Source organism: Impatiens glandulifera, chromosome 5, assembly GCF_907164915.1.
Source record: "Impatiens glandulifera chromosome 5, dImpGla2.1, whole genome shotgun sequence".
NCBI classification, from domain to species: domain Eukaryota; kingdom Viridiplantae; phylum Streptophyta; class Magnoliopsida; order Ericales; family Balsaminaceae; genus Impatiens; species Impatiens glandulifera.
The window spans coordinates 25,052,063-25,068,562 of NC_061866.1; positions in this window are offsets into that span (position 1 = coordinate 25,052,063).

Consider the following 16,500-nt stretch of genomic DNA (forward strand, 5'->3'; position numbering starts at 1 on the left):
TTCTTAAACATTCGACTATGCTTTTTGACATAATCTTAGGCCATAACTCACCCTCCTAGATGAATCCTTCACCATTCTCAATTTCCACCATACATTATCTTCAAGGATGGTATTTTAAACATTCGATTCCACTTTTAGACATGATCTTAGGCCCCAACTCACTCTTTGTGGATGAACCTTACGGTCTTCAAGGATACATTCTTAAACATTTGACTACTCATTTCTGAATGATCTTATGCCTTAACTCACCCTCCGTGGATGAACCTTACATTCTCAAACATTTGACTACAATTTTCAACATTATTTTAGGCCCTAGACTACAATTTTCAACATTATTTTAGGCCCTAACTCACCCTCTGTGAATATACCTTCACATTCTCAATTCCCATCAAACATTATTAAGGATGACATTCTTAAACGATTACCATTTTGACATGATTTTAGGCTCTAACTCACCCTCCGTGGACGATCCTTGCGGTCTTCAAGGTCTTAAACATTCAACTATGTATTTCAACATGATGTTAGGCCCTAACTCGCCTTCCATGGATGAACCCTTAGGTTTTCATACCAATGTTTGTGTTACTTAAGCCGACATTCTTGCTTCCACTTCATCAACCATTTCTAGCACGAGTGCTTCCCACATATACTATTTTACATTCTTACTTCCGCTTTATCTATCATTACTAGCGCGAGTGCTTCCCACCTATACTATTTTACATTATACTTCAAGCCAAATTTGCAACCACATATAATACTTACTTTTAAAGAGATTTGAACCTTGTCTTAAGTATGAAAAATATAACATTTTAACTATTAGAACACTTAAATGCTAAAATAATTTTATAATCTATATGAATATATATATTGTAATTAAAATTTTGAATAATTATGTATTATATAAATTATTAATACATATATAAAATAATATTATATATATAAATTATATATAATACAAATATTATTTCTCCAAATAATAATAATAATATATATAACATTTTATATATAATAAAATAATTATCTCTTATTTAAAAAATTCTCAATACATATAAATATTTATTAGTAAAAATAATTTATTTTTTCATTTTATTTTATAAATTATTAATACCCATACAAAATAATATTATACATATTTATAAATCTTAATATATAATATAAATATTCTTTGTCCAAATATATATATATATATATATATATATATATATATATATATATATATATATATATATATATAACATTTTATATATAATAAAAATAATTAAAACTCTTATCCTAAATTTTTAAAATATATTATATAATTTATTAATAAAAATAATTTATCCTTTTTATTTTTTTCAGTATATAATATATTATATCGAAACAATGCTAATTTTGTCTTTATTATTATTATTATTATTATTATTATTATTATTATATATATATATATATCATTTCATATATAATAAAAATAATTAAATTTCTTATCCAAAGTTTGTTCAATATGTTATATAATATTTTTAATATATATATGTATATATATATTATTCCATTAAAAAAATATTTCTTAATTTATTTGATAATATATAATTATTATATAATGTTACCTATTTATTTATTTTTATATATAAATATTTATATAATTTTTTTATCATAATTTTTTTAACTAAAAGAAATTAAGAAAACTCTAAATAAATGTTTATCTTTATATATATATATATATATATATATATATATATATATATATATATATATATATATATATATATATATATATATATATTCTTATATTTAATATGGTAAATACTAAAAATTTGCCTACCGCAATTTATAAATTTAAAAAATAATTATTTTAATTATTTTTGATGAAATAAAATCAAAATAATTAACTCAAGGCAAAAATTTAATTAAACAATTAATTGGATTAATTATTGTGATAATTAAATCTTAATTAATGAAGAATAATTGTCAAGGGAAATAAATAAAGTAATTGGGAAAATGTTATATTCATTTTATCTCAAATAAATTTTAGAAAAATCAAAAAGATTAAAATAAATAATTTAAGATGAATATTGTATTCATTTCATCCCAAATAAATTATTTAGTTAACCCTAAAATATACAGAAATAAAATAAATTCGCAAAATATGTGTTATATTTATTTTAAATATTTTTTATATTTTTAAAGAATTAAAAATAAAGGCAAAAGGATGAAAGAAAAATTAATTTCAAATAAACCCTTAAGGATTTAAATAAAAAATAAATTTGTAATCGTGTGTAGCCGAAATATAGAAGGATTACTACAACCAAAACTATGACATTTAGAAAGCCATTAGATTCTCATCCAACGGTCCCCTCCATCGTGTACGGAACGCCCTAACGTTGATGGAACGCCATCGGTGCATCCCACATTTGTCAAATTTGCCAAAAACAACATCATTTCCTCTTAGATTGTCGTCTTCATCGTGACGCTAGATGGATAAACATCTGCAACCTTCTTTGAGAAAGATGGAGTTTTGTCGTTTCTTGATCATTTGACTTGATTCAAAAAGTGAAATGATCACCTTACTTCGGTGATCATTTCCCCTAAGTCTAAGATCGCCATGATGGCCTACACCAGCAACTAACCGGAAGAATAGCCAAAATATTATGAATGAATTTTGACTAATTGAAGCCACTTGACTGATCAACCGACTTCGGGAGGCTATAAATAACCTCCCTTGATGAATCCAAAAGTAAGAGATCACCTCTCAATCCCTCAATCGGAAAATTTTAAAAATCTGCTAATGAAGCTCAAGCTTTCTAAATTTTTTGAATTATGTGTATGATCTTAAAGCCTGGATCCAAACATCCCATAAGCTTCCCCAAGGTCTAAAGAGTGATCTCCAATACTTTGTAAACTTCTAATGACCCTCTAATTTAATCTTCAAGTTTAAAATTAATTTTTTTATATTCCAGTTTTCATAAGTTTGTATACTATTGTAACCCCTAGAAAAATCCTTAGATTTGGTTCCACGGAAAAGCTCGAGGTTTGAGAATTTCAATCTTAATTTGCATGTCAAAATCCTTTTTAAAATAAAACGTTATTTTAAAATATTTTGATAATTCCTGGTAGCTTTTTGAAATTAATTATGAAAATAATTAATTTTTGTTCAAATTTGAATATTCCGGGAATTTGCATTTAATCAAATGACAATTTGATTTTTTTAAAATCCGTTGTTTAAATTAATTAAAAAATAATTAATTTAAAGAAGAATATTTATTTGAAAACAAAGTCTCTAATTAATTTTTGAAAAATAATAAAAGTGGCATACATGTACAAACGTATTGACTAGAGTTTTTATTAGGATCGGTGTCAACTATAGAGAGGGGGTTCTGAAAATAGTTGACAAATTTTGACTTTTAATTCGATTTTAACTCTGTTAGAAGTTAAAACTTGTTTATATTCTTCACAAATCTTCACAAGCGTTAGATGAAAGAATGCAATGAACTGAAAATAAATAACATAAGGAGTTTTATGGATATTCGGAGATAAAAAATCTTATGACACCCATTCTTCTGTTTCCTGAAGGATATTCACTAGAAGACTTTGATTAGTACATCAGCTACACAAACCCAGTAAGAAAAATAGGACTTAATAACCGCCTATTTCTAAACTTTTATCTAACTCTCTATTGAACATAACAACCTCTGTTTAACTTACAACACTGAAATTTCACACAAAAAGAACAATAGATGAATTACATAATGTTCACAATGTGAGCACTTCGCACTTGAGCTTTAAAGTGAGAGATTTAGAATCAGATGATCAGACAACAAGAGCGAGTGTAGAAAAAGTAATCAAGTGTGTAGTTAAATAGAGAGATTCGCCCGTTGTCCTTGAATAACTATTTATACTTGAAATCGCACCAACGGTCGAATCTTCTTCGTGGACACGTGTCCTCTTTCCGTTGGATGTACGCTAGATGTACAGATAGTACACAAGAATGTGTTTGCTAGAATCATGGCCGTACCAGACTGATAGTGCGTCGAATATTCTCTAAGATCGTGTTGTACTGGAATAGTACAGCACGGGCAATTTGAATAATAATAACGTACATGGCAGTTGTTCATTTGTTGTTTGAGTTGACTTGTCAGACTGTTGATAACGGTCACTACAGATAAGCTGAATAGAAAATCAGATTCTTCTTCAGACGACTGCTAAAGCCTAGAATTAGACGCTTCTTCAGACGTCTGATGATGTCGGACGACGTCCGACTACACATTTCTTCAGATCGCGTCTAAGAAGTTCAGACGACGTCTGACTACACGTTTCTTCTTTAGACTAGCTCGTCTAAGAAGATTAGACGACGTCTAACTGCGCTCTTCTTTAGACTAGCATGTCTAAGAAGATTAAAAAATGTCTAACTATGCTCTTCTTTAGACTAGCACGTCTAAGAAGATTAGACGACGTCTAACTGTGCTCTTCTTTAGACCACCATGTCTAAGAAGATTAAACGACATCTAACTGCGCTATTTTTCAGACTACCACGTCTAAGAAGATTAGACGATGCCTAACTACGCTCTTCTTCAAACTAGCACGTAAGAAGATTAGACGACGTCTAACTGCGCTCTTCTTCAGACTACCACATCTAAGAAAATTAGATGACGTCTGTTAGGATCTAGGTAGCCGCAGGAGGACCGGGGTTGAACCGGTTAGCGGTTCTCACTCAAAGGGTGGTGGTTAATCCTGTTAGAGATTAACATCGGGGTTTCAATACTACACAAACTGTCACAAACCCTTGAACTAGGTTCAAGCGCGGAAGAGGTTTGTTTCAGGGTGAAGCAGCACACTTGTATGATAGGCAGAACCGGTTTAGGATGATGAAGGTTAAAGAAAATGATGGGTCGGTTTCGGTAACCTGGTGATTCGGCTTGTATAGAGTTAAGTAGGTTAGAGCGGTACGGATCAGTTAGATAATAGAACCGAGAGAAAGTAAATGACAAGACAGATTTTATGGATGTTAGGAGATAAGGCTCCTACGTCACCCCTTCCTCTCGAAACCGCGAGAAGGATATTCACTAAGGAATACAAGTACAATCCGATCAAGACTTATTTCCTGCTTGATAACCACCCCTTCCTCTCGAAACCGCGAGAAGGATATTCACTAAGGATTACAAGTACAATCCGATCAAGACTTATTTCCTGCTTGATAACACTCTTACAATTTACACCGAAATTGTAAAACACACACTTCAACTTTAGCACTTAGGCTTTCTCTAGAGATAGAACACACTGTTTTTCCCTTGTAAATTAAATGCTCTTTAGAATCTCTTGTTGTCCCACTTGTCCCGCTTTTACTCTTCTTCAACTGCCCCTTTTATAGATGAAATATGCCAACGGTCATATTTCACTTCCTTGAATCTGATTGGCTGAGCATATGTGCAGAGGTTCAGTGATTCAGTGATTCAGACCCTACGGTCATCTTTTCAGACCTGACGGTCAACCTCAGACCTGGCGGTCAATCTTTCAGACTTGGCAGTCTGTTCTTCCGGTGTGTAAGACAAACCTGCTACATTTGTCTTTTACTCAATGTGGACACTGTCTATTAGACAGTTGTCTGTACTTGGAAGATCTCCTTTCTGACTTATCCCGAAGTGGAAAGATTCTGTAGGACTGTCATCTGCAGTCTGCAGACTTTCCTCAGACTTGTATAGATATGGAAATGTTCAGTCTGTTCCTTTGGTATCATACTCAACAGATACCCAAATTGTCTTCTTGTACTTGTCGGTTATTTTACTTAACCGGATGGCTTCCGGTGTGAGTGGTTTAACCGGACATCTTCCGGTTATTCTTCTGCCTTGTGGCTGATCGACTGTCTGATGTTTCCGGTTTTAAGCTTTGGCCGATCCTTTCTTTGTGCGGTCATTTTCCAAGTATTCTTGGTCGGTTTAGTAGCTTGACCGGCTAGTCTTCTTAACCGGTTTATTTGTTTGACCGGTCCGGTTCCTTGTTCCTGCATGAAGGGTTTATTTAAGTTAGGTTATGTGAACCGGTCTAATTTTATCTAACAATTTCTCCCTTTTTGATTATTTTATTTAAAATTATCAAAACCATGTAAGTTTGCAAACATAGTCCGGTTCTTTCTTTGACCGGATTTTTGAAACTGACTTGGGAGAATTTTTCGAAAAAATTGGAAAAAATTTTGAGAAAAATTTTGGAAAAGTCTTATCTTTTATCTTATCAATTTCTCCCTTTTTGATTATTTTATTTAAAATTATCAAAACCATGAAGAAGTGCAATTGTAGGCCAGTTTCAAAAATAACTTTATATATATAGAAAGATAACCGAAAATAGAAAGTGTTATATAGAAATACTAAGATAAACATAGTTAAAAGAAAGGGAGCCCCTATTCTGAGTCTGAGAAGTCGTAGCCGACCATTAAGTTCTTGTTCCGTTTTCTCTTAACCGGTTGCGGTCGACTGGCTGATTCGGAGACTCGTTGTCTTGTAGACCGCCGCTGTAGGTGCTCTTCATCCTCTTCTTCGACGTGAGTAGCCTGATCTGGTAGACTCTCAATAACCGTGTCATTGACCTCATTCAGCAGCTCGGCCACTTAAGCCTTCGTTGAGGATTCCCTTTTCCGCTTTGCCGGAGCCGAAACGGAAGAGGCCGCCTTTTTCTTCTCGTTAGCTTTTGCAAAGTTTGCGAGTCTTTGTCTTTCATTGTTTAACCGCTCTGCATCCTCTTGTTGCTGAGCGGCTACCGTTTCTGCAAGTCCCGGAAACTTAGCCATTGCCCTTCATTCGCGCTTGGCTACTTCCTCTTTGGTGAGTTGCGGTGGCTCCTTTGCTTTTCTTGCTTCGTTGTCCAGCGCATCCTGGACTTCCTAAGCCGCTCGGGCATTTGCCTCCACAACTGCTGCATCCGCATTCATCTTAGCCTTGAGTAGTTCATCAACTTGTGCGGTCAGCGCCTTGAAGTCGGCCTCGAGACCCGCATTCTTCTTTTCAAGTTCGGAGACCCTGTCAAGTGTTGTGCCGACCAGATCCTCAGTAACCTCTATCAATCTTTGTTCGGTCTCTCTTTCAAGCCGGTCAAAGTTCTCTTCTATCTCGGAGGTCTTATCTTCCAAAATCACAGTTCGCCGAAGGTGGTTGCTGCGCAGAACCGCATCTTCCCGGTGATCAGCTTCCATTTCTGATATCCGGTCATCTGCCATTAACAGAGTATTTCTTGTATTGTTGGCGAACCGGAGTGCCAGGCTTACGGTTTTATTGAATTTCTCCTCCAATGGGTGAACCGCGGAATCTGCAAACTCTTGAAAAAGGATCTTGACCCTTTCTTCTGTGATGCCCGGTCCTGAAGCCCCGGTTTGTTCAGTTTGTTGTTGCGCTGTAAGAGGGGTCTCCGTCCCTTCATCGGTTTCATTTGTTGCCGGATTCGCCCTTGGAGGTGTTGGACCGTGAGTTTTACTCTTATCGATCCATGGAGCTGTATAGTGCAGTATTTCTCTTTGTCTGTACATCACCTCCATCCGCTCTATTTCTTTAACGAGTTCTCCTCTCGCTTTCTCAAGCCTTTGTAACACCAAAGGCGTTAAGGTATCCTCCGATGTTACCTCTTCGTACCGTTCCTTAATCTTCCGGATCCGTACGGTTAGCTTTTGTAGTTGAGCTCGCGGTCGTAAGACGAAGGTTCGGCCTAGGGCTTCGTGAATGGTTTCGGAGTTTGTGAGGTTCATGACTATGTCCTCTATTTCCTTCAGCCTTTGGAAACACTCTTCGTCGGTGAAGCCTGGTAAGATATGTTTATAACGTTTGCTGAACCGGTGCTCGTGCCATTCCCGGTATATCTCGCCAACCTTATCAGCTCGCCGTTCAATGACCTCTAGGATTTGGCGCGCTATGGTATCGGCCTTTGTCTGTTCGTCCTCCTCCTCTTCTTCTTCACTGCTTTCTTCACCGCCCTCGGCGGTCTCAGGATTTGCACCCGTACCGGCATTATCGGGACTTGGGCCCGAATGCTCTTCATCATCCGGTCTTTCTTCATCGGTCTTCTCTGATTCGGTTCTTTCAGATGTGGAAGCCGACTCTTCCTCCTCTGTTTGTTGGGGCGGTTCTGAGAATACTATCTTCTCTTTCCCCTTGCTTCCGGCTTTTTCTTTCGCCGGGGCTGATTTCTTGGTGGATGTCTTCTTTCGGCCACCCGTGGAACCGGGGGCCGGCTGCTTCCTTTCCAGGAATTGTTTGGATCTAATTAACCTTCCGGATGAGATAATGACACCGGGACCGGTGTTGATGTTGTGGTGAAGAAAGATTTTACCAAGAGGGATGGCGTATCCCAATGACCGGGTTGAGTCCGGATTCACCATTTCCTTCAAGTTGTGGAACACTTCCTTCGCCCAGTTCACTTTTGTGCCTTCTATCAGGCCGACTAGCATCCTGATTTTGTCCTTAGTGAGGGAGTTGTAGTTTCCCCCTCTTGCCTGAACCGCCTTTGTGAAGATATCACAAATCGGTATGTACTCCGGTCGCAATGTCGCTTTGTTGCCGTATACTTTTATTGGCTCCTTAGTCGCTGAGAGTATCTGGCAAGCTGCTTCGAACGTTCTTAGCTCTATATCCGCCGTTGCATCTTGGCCGGCTGTTGGAAGGCGCAGGCTCTCCGCAATCGATTCCTCGGTTAGCTCGAATTCAGTACCGCCTACAGTTGCGGTGATCTTGTCGTCAGAGAGAGTTACGGTGTTGAAAAATTCTTCAACCGCATCTCTATATAGAATATGGGGACCGCCGAGAAAGTATTCTAGTCCGGCCTCGGCTACCCGGTTAATAACTCCTATTGCTGCAAGCGTTCCCTTCTGTCGGATTTCCTCGAAATTCACCTGAGTCATATGTTTGAACAGTTCCGAGTTGCGCCCCATCTTAGAGAATTTAGAGAATTTGAAAAATACAAGAGCAGATAACCGCTTGAGAGAGTTTGAGAGCTTAGAGAGAGAAAGCTGTTTCGCGTGAGAATGAAATAAAGTGGCCGAGAGCCCCTTTTATAGGTGCGGTTTGGAAACCCAACCGTCCCATCAACATTTGGCGGGAGTTTTCCCTCCAAGCCGAATGGGCGGCAAACCATGGGCGGGAAACCAAAGGCGGTAAACGAATAGGCGCCAATCCGTGGGCGGTAATCCAGGAGGCGGGAGTTTTGGGCGGGAAATTTCCCTCCAAAATTTTTGCTTTCGATTTTGATGACGCAATCTTCTTTTGAGACCGATTGATGTTGCGGTTTTCTAAAGTTAACCGGTTATTTTGACTAAGCAGAATTTTGCAATCTTTTGAGTTTAAGCGGTTTTTCTTTGACACCAGATAGGGGCGCGGTTATTTTGACAATGTTAACCGGTTACTTAGATAGATATTCAAGATGTTAAGATGACCCGGTCATTTAAACTGAAATGGAATTGTATTCAAGAAACATTGCAGAAAGGAAACCGAAAGATAGATCATGTGAAAACAGACATACATAAAAATGGAAAACTACAACTTATGTAATAACCATTTTGGAGATCTTTTCTTCCACCGCATCCTTGTCAAGAATGTTTGAAGAAGATGTTGGTGTGCCCGGTCCAAATTCTGGCCGGTATTTGAGAATCAGCTTACTGATGTGAGGTGCATAACCGAGACCTTTCTTGGTTATCACCATGGATTTCAGGTGTTGAAAGAGGACCGTTGACCAGTTGATGACCGTTTTGCTAATGATATGGGTCATCATGTTGTAGGTGTTCATTGAGTACCGCTGATTTGGAGATTGACAAAGGATAGACCGAGTCACAATCTCAAGAAGGAGTTGAGCGTGACTACCGAGGCGGGTTTTTAACCCATAGTTTTCCACCAGATCAATGGTGCCAGAGAAGAATAGTGCGTGATAAAATGCCTCACTTCCCTCCAGAGTTGGAAAGTCAGAAAACCCTTCTGTGGGCAGGTTGAGTAGGGAGGCAAATTCGGCTTCATCAAGCCAGAAGATGTGGTCTCTTACCGTAGAGACGATGTAATTGCCCCTGATGCAGGCGCTTCGAAAGAAGGTCTTAACATCCTCAATCAGTATGGGACCGGATTCTTCGAGGAAGGTTCGAAGGCCGGTGTCTATAAGGGATTCAAACATGATATTCTTTGCATGATTTCCGTCCCATTCTTCCATACACGATTTGAAATCAACGCTCAAGAAGTTTCCCAAGGTTCGGCTCGGCATGATTACGGTTTTGCTGAGAGATAGAGTTCAAGAGATTTCAAGAATGTTTTATGCTTTAAGATGTGTTGAGTTGAGTAGAGGATGGCCCTTTATATAGGGTCGGTTTTGGAGGGAAAATATGAGCATTGAATGTCAGTTTTGTTTTATTAGGAAAGAGAATCTTTATGTTTCCAAGGTTTATTGGGAAGAGGCTGATTGCGGAGCCCGAGGTAGGTGTTAGTTGAGAAGTAACCAAGTTAGTTGGATATTGATTACTTATATTAGGTGGGAGTTACCTCATTAATTAAAGATTCCTTTTTCATTAATGCACCAACACAATGGAAAGTAATCAAGGGAGACCGAAAGAGACATGGATAAATCCGAAGAGAACGTAAATAAAGCCGAAGAGAACATTGATAAAACCGAAGCGATCATAGGTAGGTTGAGTGAAGATACACCTGGTACGTGCAGCAAAATGACCGGATGCAGGAAGGAGTAACCTAGTGTTCGTGGGAGTTGACGACACCGTTGGGGTTGTTGCGGCGGTTCCTCCTCCTCCAAGCCCTTTCGAACCGCTCATAGAAGGAGTCAGTTATCTCTTTTGTCAGCACTTGAGACTGGTTTAGACCTTCGCCCGGACAGGTCGGTACTCCAAGTTCAACTAGTAGACAGCTTAGTTGTGGAACTAGGCCGACTGTTCGCACCCTAATCATCCAGATCAGGACATCGAACGGGACTCTTGACCAGTTCACCGGTGTACCGGTGGTGATGGCTGCCATCATGTTGAAGGTCGCTGAGCAGTAAGTGTTTGTTACATCTCTTCCCAAGATACTTCTACCTATCACATCATTGAGGAGATGATATTTAGTTTTCAATAGTGATTTAGTTCCATGATCATCGACAGGTTCTTTAGAACGTGCAAAGGCGAGGGAAATCTCGGCCTTCAGATCAGCCGGAACATTTAGATCTGTTAACCCTTGCTTTGGCAGGCTAAAACACCCGGCAAAGTCATGTTCTGTGAAGTCAAAGACTATACCTCCCACTTTCGATTGGATATGAGTATCGAAATGAGGAGTTCCTCTGAACACCCTGGCATTGTACAGAAATTCCAGGACTGATTCAGAGTATATAGTCTGCTTGTCATCTAGGAAGTACCGAAGACCAGTATCTTCCAGGGATTTGATCACTTTGTACACCTCATAGTGTTCGGTGCTCAAGGCAGATTGGAAATCAACTTGAAAGATGTTAGGAAACTGAGACATTTTTGCCTTAGTGAGAGAATGATCTTTTGTCTTGTGAGTGTTTTGATTAATGTTTGTTTTCCTTAAATACTAGTTGGGGGAGTATCCTAATGTCCAGGTATTACATGTGATGATATCAATTAACTGCAGGATAAAAGGTATTGCATGAAATAGGTATGTTTGCAGTCTAGGGTGTTGGTCATAGACCTGGACCATGAAATATATTATCAGATCTTCACGTCTTTTTAGGTGCGACCATTTTACTTTGAAAAGGCAATGTTTCAGAACATATATCTTTAAACACTGATAGTTATTCCATTTTTGTTTGAATTTCAAATAATCGAAGATAGCCTATTTCCGAACCGGTCAGCTATCAGTTGTTCATCCCGATGCGGTTATTTGGTGCATGCACCAAGTGACCGGTCGGTTTACTCTATTTGATAAGCTGGGCGGTTCTTCCATAGATACCAAGAAAATTTGAAGTCCAACAGGTTAGGAAGAACTACCGGTTTTGTCTGTCCGAACCGGTTTCCCTTTTTTAAGCATCCTTAGGAAGGTTTTGACTAATATCGGTTAAGCCGAGAGTAAGTCTGAATTGAGAGAACTTAGCTTCCTGTAGAGGCTTGGTGAAGATATCGGCTACTTGTTGATCAGTCGGTACATATTCTAGCCGGATATGCTTCAGCATGACATGTTCCCTGATGAAGTGATGCCTTATGTCGATATGCTTGGTTCTGGAATGGAGAACCGGATTGTAGGTGATTGCGATGACACTCGTATTGTCACAGAAGATCGGAGACTCTTCGGCTATTACGCCGAAATCCGTTAGTTGTTGTTGGATCCAAAGGAGTTGTGAACAACAACTTCCGGCCGCCAGGTATTCAGCTTCTGCGGTTGACGTGGCCACCGATGTCTGTTTCTTGCTATGCCATGAAACAAGCCGGTCACCTAGGAACTGACATGTTCCGCTGGTTCTTTTTCTGTCAATCTTACAACCTGCATAGTCTGCATCTGAATAACTCGTTAGGTTAAAGGACGAATCCTTTGGATACCACAGGCCGACATCAGGTGTTCCTTTTAGGTACTTTAATATCCTCTTTGCGGCTGTGTAGTGGGATTGTTTTGGATTTGCTTGGAATCTCCCACACACACCGACTGCAAATAGGATGTCCGGTCTACTCGCTGTTAGGTATAGGAGAGAACCGATGATGCCCCGGTAAGCTATCTGATCTACCGATTGGCCCTCATCATCCTTGTCCAATTTGACCGATGAGCTCATTGGAGTAGCCGCTGAAGAGCATGTGTCCATCCCAAACTTCTTTAGAAGCTCCTTGGTGTACTTAGGTTGGCTTATAAACGTTCCTTCTTCGAGTTGTTTAACCTGAAGACCTAGGAAGAAGCTTAATTCTCCCATCATACTCATTTCAAACTTGTTAGTCATCAGTTTTGAAAATTTATCACACAATTTAGGATCGGTTGAACCGAAAATGATATCATCTACATAGATTTGAACAAGGAGGATATGTTCCTTCTTTTTCAAATTTGAACAACGTTTTATCCACCGAACCGATGGTGAAGTCATGTTGTAACAAAAATGCGGTTAGTGTATCATACCAAGCTCTATGTGCTTGTTTTAGACCGTATAAAGCTTTGTTTAACCGGTATACATGGTTTGGAAATTCAGCACTTTTGAAACTGGGTGGTTGTTCAATATATACCTCCTCACGTAGGTCACCGTTCAAAAATGCACTTTTAACATCCATTTGAAAAACCTTAAAGTTTTTGAAAGCAGCAAAGGCTAGAAAAATCCTAATGGCTTCAATCCTAGCTACAGGGGCAAATGATTCTTCAAAATCAATGCCTTCTTCCTGTTTGTAACCTTGTGCCACTAATCTGGATTTGTTCCTCGTGACCAAACCGTCCTCATTGAGTTTGTTTTTTTAAATACCCATCTTGTTCATATGACCGGTTGATCTTTCGGTCTAGGGACTAGGTACCAGACTTTATTACTCTCGAACTGGTTTATCTCTTCTTGCATTACCAAGATCCAATCCGGATCGGACAATGCTTTATCTATTCTTTTCGGCTCAATCTGGGATATAAAGGCGGAATTAAGGTATTCCTCCATTAGTTGACCCCTAGTCCGAACAGGTTCTGAAGGATCACCTATAACTTGCTCAGGAGGATATTTAGTGTTTCCTTTGAAATTCGGTTCAGGGATGTCTACCAGATTACCGTTTGTATGATCAAGGCTAGACATATCGGTAGGCTGAACAAGATTGTCAGACCGACCGACTTCTTCGGATTGAACCGAAGTGTCAGCTTCCTGTCGTGGGACAGCTTGATCCGGCTGGGTTCCAATATTACCCATCTGGTCATGGACAAACCGCCTGAAAACCGGGATTTCATCTTCACTATCAGAGTGGATATTGTTGTTTTCCAATCTGTTGTGTAGATCAAAGCATGATGCAGTATTACTTTCAACCGATTCATCGAAAACAACGTGAAGTGTTTCCTCCATGGTTAAAGTTCTATTGTTGTACACTCTATATGCCTTACTTACTGCTGAGTATCCTAGCATGATCCCAATATCGATTTTTGCATCAAAGGCAGAAAGATATGTTTTACCATTTATATGAATATAGCACTTACAGCCAAAAATCTTGAGGTACTTAAGATTAGGAACCCTGTTAAAATAAACCTCATACGGTGTTTTGTTATGAAACTTGTTAATTAGAGACCGGTTTTGTGTATAACATGCAGTGTTGATAGCCTCAGCCCAGAATTTCTTAGCAATACCCGAATCGGCTATCATGGACCATGCGGCTTCCTTGAGAGTCCGGTTTCTTCTCTCGGCCAGGCCATTTTGTTGAGGAGTCCTAGCACTAGACAACTCGTGTCTAATGCTGGATTTATCAAGAAATGCGGTTAAAGTACTATTGGTAAATTCGGTACCTCGATCACTTCTAATGCTATTAATGCGAGTTGATTTTTCATTTTGCAAACGTTTAAAAAGTGTGATCAGGTTTGATGCGGTTTCACTTTTGGATGGTAAAAATATTACCCATGTAAACCTAGAGTAATCATCAATAACTACCATGGTGTACAACATACCTCCTAGGCTAACGACCTGAATTGGTCCAAATAAATCCATGTGTAATAGATCTAAGAATCGGCTAGATTGGATATTTCCTTTACTCTTAAAGGTTGACTTAGTCTGTTTAACCATTTGACATGCTGAACAAACCTTATCCTTGTTAAATACTATGTCAGGGATACCTTCTACTAGCTTTTTACCGCGAATGTAGTTCAATGTCTTCATGTTTAGATGATTTAGTCTTTTATGCCATAACCAGGTTTGATCAGTTTTAGCTATCATGCATATAGGGTGTTCTACCTTAGTTTTCCAGTCTACCTTGTAGATATTTCCTAGCCTATTTCCGGTTAGTAGTATAACACCTTGAAAGTTCTTAACTAAGCATGCATGTTTAAGAAATTCTACAGTGTATCCAGCATCACACATCTGACTAATGTTTAGCAAGTTAAAACGTAGGTTTTCAACTAAAAGTACGTTATCAATAGTTAAGTTACCATGGACAATCTTACCCTTGCCCACAGTTCTACCTTTTGAGTTGTCACCGAAGGTGATTAGAGCACCGGTTTCTATTCTGATGTCGGTTAGCAGATTGTTGTTCCCGGTCATATGCCTGGAGCAACCGCTATCCAAGTACCATTCAGAATTTCCTAGCCGTTTCATTATATCCTGCAAAATGTACATATTTACAACTATTTGGTACCCACATTCACTTGGGTCCACATGCGATTAGTCCCTTAGGTATCCAAACCTTGACAAACCGGACAACCTTCTTTGCTAGAGTTTTAACCGTCCTTTTGGCACTCGGTTTTGGGTGTCTCGGTTTTTCAAAGGTCTTAAATGAGGGTGATCTTTGGTTTGACCTATGCGGTTGACGATTGGCTTTCCTATTTTTGAGAATGTGGGCTTTTCTTTTCTCAGGGTCAAGCCATTTCTCAGAGTCGGTTGGACCAACATAGTTGTATTTTAGCTTTTCTTCCCTATAGTATGCGGTCAGCTCTTCTTCAGCGGTCATGGAGCTTTTAATGAATCTTATGAGAGGAAGGTTACTCCTTGTAAATCTTACTTTCTCTACGGGTTTTTGGTCTTTGGAGCTATCCTTTGTGTATCCTAAGTCGAACATGAAAAAAGGGTGTCTGTAATAACTACACATTTTCTTTACCATGTCACTAGATCTCTTATATGCGGCCATTTTATACTGGAGTCGGGCATTTTCTTCTTCGGTTAGTTCTCTAGCTGGTTCACTAGACTGTTCGATTCTAATTGGTGGTTCAGGTTCTAATTCGGTTTCTATGCTAGGGATTTCATCAGGTTCTATGACCTCTGGTTCGGTTATAATGGATACCTCTTGTTCTATCGGAATGGGTACTATAGGATCGGTTCTAAGTTTGGTTGCTTAGGTAACATGGCTAGCAGGTTCTTATACTCTTCTACCATATCATTTAATGCATTGTATAACTCATCTTTAGTAAATTCTTCACAAGGAGAGTCAAATACCTGTTCCTCGTTTGCCATGAGACATGTGAGTTCATCATCACTGTCACTGTGAGCCCATAGACTTCCTCCATCATCGGCTATCAGTGCTTTCTAAACCTCACTTCCTTCACCGGTTTGTTGATAATTGTTTCGGTTATTTTGGTAATCCGGTTTCCGGTCATCCCTCATCGGTTTTCTGCATTCCCACTTGAAGTGTCCCAAACAGTTGCAGTTATAACACCTTACATTGGATTTATCACCATAGTTGTAGTTTGTCGGTTGGCTTCTTTTCATGAACCTCCCGAACTTCTGTGCAAGCATAGCCATGGCATCCTCGGTGAACTGTTCGGCGGTTCTGATAGGTGCAGGTTCCGGTGCAAGTGCAGGTGCAGCCGGTTCTGTAGAGGTGATTAGTGCTCTGGTTGATGTTGAGGCCGAGACTTCTTCTTCAATCCTAGATCTCATTTCGAACTCATATGCCTTAAGATCTTCGAATACATCGTGTAGTTTCATCTTACGTAG